The sequence below is a fragment of the Falco naumanni genome, chromosome 8 (genome assembly GCF_017639655.2).
Source record: "Falco naumanni isolate bFalNau1 chromosome 8, bFalNau1.pat, whole genome shotgun sequence".
NCBI classification, from domain to species: domain Eukaryota; kingdom Metazoa; phylum Chordata; class Aves; order Falconiformes; family Falconidae; genus Falco; species Falco naumanni.
In genome coordinates this window covers 48,847,963-48,852,635 of record NC_054061.1, presented here as the reverse complement: position 1 = coordinate 48,852,635, position 4,673 = coordinate 48,847,963, and positions in this window count along the sequence as shown.

Genomic DNA, 4,673 nt, shown 5'->3' with positions numbered 1-4,673 from the left:
CCATGACAGACTGAAATAAGCTGACAGTCCTAAGCTGGACTGAATGGACCTTCAAATATCTTGTTTTCCTGTTCAAAGTTTCAAACGATTCAACTACAAAATATATTTATTCAGTATTAGCAAGAATATCTGTTACTACTTAATTTAAAAAGAGAATTAAACAGTAGATCAGTATTAAACTATTAAAAAATGTAAAGCCCAGGCAACCTGGGAAAGAAGTGACTCCTAACATTATGATTGCTTAAGTTCTGAGTCAGAATTTTGCAACTGCTACCAATTTCTAATCTTTGGGTGTTTTTTTTTTCTGTAATATATGAGCAGAAACAGATGTTTTCCACTACCAACATCTGATCTGTGTGTGAAGAATTAAGGGCATTATAGACTGTCAAAGCAATGAGTGCTATTTAACCATGCAGATTCCTATTAACCCCCAACAGAACTACAGTGGTAAGCATCTGCTTATTGTCCTCAAACCTTAGAGTAACCTAATATAACAGTTGAGTCTTTATCAATGATATATGCATTTAAAGGAACAACTTGGTTAATTTAAGTAATTCCAAACAAGGGCAGGGTTTAGTTTCCAGCAATGTTAGAGCCATGGAATAGTTTTGGTTTTCCTGATTCAACAACAATTTCAGGTATCAATCATACATTTTAAATATAAGCTTGAATCCTCTTCTTAAGTATTCCAGCACATTCTGCTTCTTTTGGTTCTGCAGACCAGCCCCAGGGTGGGCTTAAATGGCTGCTTCTGCTTAAGCGAATCTCTGTCTGATACACTATTTTTGTTGTTCCTACACTGTTTCCCTTCTTGACTTGGACCCAAGAAACTGGAAAGTCAGGAAGTCAGCATTTCTATTCAAGTTTCCTCAACCACCCAGGCTGGAGTGCCCAAGGAAAAAAAGGCATTTAACAATGATAGCTATGTTATTGCTGTCTTAGTACTGATCTTCTTGGCTGTCAAGTTAGAATAAACTATGGCATGGACAGAGCTTGTGTAAATGAGCCTCAAGGTCATGACAGAATAGAGCCATTCTACAGCTCTTACCCCTCCACAAAGATGTTTTAGGTAGTCCCCCTGGCTCTAGCATATTTAATGAATATAAAATCTGATGCTGTTACTTACAATCATAAAGTGACAAAGGCTTGTTTTATATGGCTTTTGTGAAAGCCCATTTTTGCACATACAAGTATTTGCTCCAAGTTCCCTGTAGTTTGTATAGTCAAGATTGGTACCAAGAACAGGAAATTCCCAAGAGCAGCCAAGTTGCTTGAATTGAAAAGAATGCTGAAAATTACTTTTCTAAACCAGCATTTTCCAAAGTCATCACCATAAATCTGCCAAATGCATTCCAGACTGGTATTTTATGACAGAGCATTCCCCTTGTTATATCCAATGTGAAAGACCGTAATCCATGCCTTCCTTGCATTAACCAAAAAGGCATACTGAAGTATGTTAATTTAGAAAAGATGAATATGATGTAACATTCCATAGTAATTTGCAGTTTGAATAGGACTCATGTAACAAAACAATAATAAAGGGCCAGATGCATCAATGAGGCCACTCTTGTTAACAGATGCAACACTGTAAATAAGGGTTTTGTTATCAAAATGTGCATGTCTGTCAATGGACTGTGTTAGTTTGTAGTGTGCATTAATTAAAAAAAAATATTCTACTGCAAATAGGCTGCTGTTTTAGGAGCAATTTAAACTATTTTATTTGGTGGAAGAATAGAAATCACAAAACCTGAAACCCCTGTAACTTTCAGGAAAATGTGTGGCTAGGAAAATAGAAAGATTTTGTGAAAGTGTCTCCAAAGTTGCCTGGATTGTGCTGTCAAGTGGTTCCCCAAGCAGTCATATCAGCAGCCCAAACAGCACACTCCTAGCTCCAGCCGTATAAATCGGAGGTGTGCCTGCCTGAGCTAGAAGTGCTGGATCATGCTTGCAGATTTGGACGGGCTTTGTTCATGTCTTCAATAGTCTTGTGATCTTCTGAAAATCTTTTAACATGAAAAAAACAGGCTGCATTCTGCTGTTTGGTGTAATAGAAGTGGAGTGAGACAAGCAGAACAGCTATAAATAAAAATAGACAAGGCTTAGGAAATACATTATTGTGTCCCTTGCTTTTCCTAAGGTGAAATTAAACAATCCAGACATACTAAAAGTTGAAGTAGGACTTTGTTGTGTGCTCTATGATGAAGTTCAGAGGCACTGATCTCTTGAGAATGTGAAACTCTAGTGTCTAAGGGTGATCCTGGACTCCCTACCTACCCTCACTACTCATCAGGTGCAAGCTGGGCTAGGTGTATCATCTCTGAAGAAGGAGAAGAGAAGCTATGGACCAGCAGATAATGTAAATATATTTATTTTTGGTTTGCTATAAAGAAAACTTTGCTACTCGCTTTGTCAAGGTTTGTTGTAAAGCCACCTACTAGGCACCACTCTGTGAAGAGATTTAGACAAATTCCTGTCACTGGAGCATATTGTTTAAGAAAAGCAATATGGAGTTCAGCAATACAGAGAACAGGTGGTGAGGTGATTTTATTTTATAAAGCCCGTGTTTATTATCGCCTAGATGATGCCACTGATGACAAGAGGCACATTTCACCACTCATAGCTGATCCATAAGGGCATGTGGCTGCCTGTTCTTCTTCTGGTCTCCCTAGGGCTGGACCCCCCTGCCCTCTGGGGATAGTGCCCTGCTTCTTCAATAGGTCACAGAAGGGACATTAGGCTAATGGATTTCATTGTTTTTCCTGGAAGAGAAGCAGGTTACATGATGAGGGTAAGCTTTCCCTCATCAAGGGAAAATAGTGTGACATCTCCTTCAGGGTAAAGTGTTGATCATTATTCTTCCTCTTTTGGAGTTATTTGGATGCTTTTTGTGCAGCAGAGGACATGCAAGGCTCTAACAGTCAGTTAGTTACAAATTCCTTTGCATTGAGTAAATGATTTTTTTCCTATATGCTAAAAAAATTAATGATATCACCTCTTAATTATGGTTAATAGCTCACCCTATTGTAGTTCAGCTGTGCTTGGACATTAAAGAAAAATCTGTCAGATGTATTTTACCATTTTTTTGGTGCCAAACTTCTTTTCCACAGTTCATTTCCCTGTGAAGTTAACTTCAGTCATTTTGAATTAATTTAGAAGGAATTGCTTCTCTCAGTCATCTACCCAACCACAGATGCATGCAAAAACCAGAAAAGCTTAGTATATGATGTACTAGGAGATTGTGAACAGCAGGCTACATTCTTCCTTGTGATGCAAGGGAACAATAGTTGGGGGTCTGTACTAACTGGGTTATTAGTAAATACCTTTCCAAGATTCCAATTTGTGCGTGTAAATATGGTTTACAGTCTATCAGCAACTCTTTTTCACTCTTTTCTGAGTTATCACTGGTTTTAGTGATAACCCCACTTGTGATTATTATCTCAATCACAAATCTGTAGAAGTGACCTTGTCACAGTCAACTCAATTTCCATGAGGCAGTTTCAAATACAGCCTAATGTCATGGCAAGGGCTATCACTACACAACCTCTATTACCGACTCCACGCTCCTTTAAATGTATTGTTTCAGCCAGCTCTTTAACACTTCACATGTGCTGTAACCTTTGTATGTGTTCTCAAATGTACCATAAGATTAACAGAAACCAAACCTAAACCCATGAACTGACCTGTAGTTAAGCAGAGCTACACATAAATCCCTAAGCAACATGGTAAGTTAGATATGTCTTGTTTATCCATTTCATGCTTTTGTTAACATTTAATGCTCCAATTAATATTTCTCCATATTAATCCACATGTCCTTTTTTATTCTCTTGGATTATATGTTCTAAGTTTATCCTTTCTTGAATATTTTTTTTAATCCCTGAAGAATAAGATTCTCCTTAGTTCCACAGAATTATAACTGTTGTAGTTATTTCATTACCACAAAGCTAGAGGAAAAAGAAATATTTTTGCCATTAGACACCTGGAGTGCTCGGAGCATTATTATTCTACTGTGGGTTTCTTTATTTGCTATGTAGAGAATTCTAAAAACAAATTTCACCTTGTATTAAAATTTGTTGAACACCTTTAGCAGTGCACAGAACATTACAACTAGCATATGCTATCCTGTAATACTCCTTTTTTGTACTCTGCCCATGGAAAAAAAACACATACTGTTAACATTAATTTCTTTTAATGTTAGTGAATTTTAGATGTGCGATGACATGTTTCTTGCTAGCTCAGGGCCAAAGGCTAGGGTCCAATTTACAAGATAATACTTAGTTTACCTAGTGAGTTCTTACGCCATGATCCATTTCAGCTAAACTGGTATTATTTTAAAATATTTTGCCATGTTTTTTAAATTTTTCTTTTAAAACAAAGGACACAAAGAAACCTCTCCATTTTTGGAAGAATGCAAGTGTCGATGCCACAGAATTAATGGTCTTTGAACATTTTTTACGTAGGTCAATTTCAAGCAATTACAAAAACAGTGTTTACCGTGAATTCAAAAACCCTGAACTTTTAAATTCAGTATTAATGATACAATGATATGTCTTGTCATAAGTTTTGCATTGGACACAGAATGCACAACAAAGGCTTAAAGACATAAAAATAGTATGAAAGGGTTTGCTTAAACGTGGCAGTGACTTTCATAGCTTCATGTCCTTTTTTGGTGATTT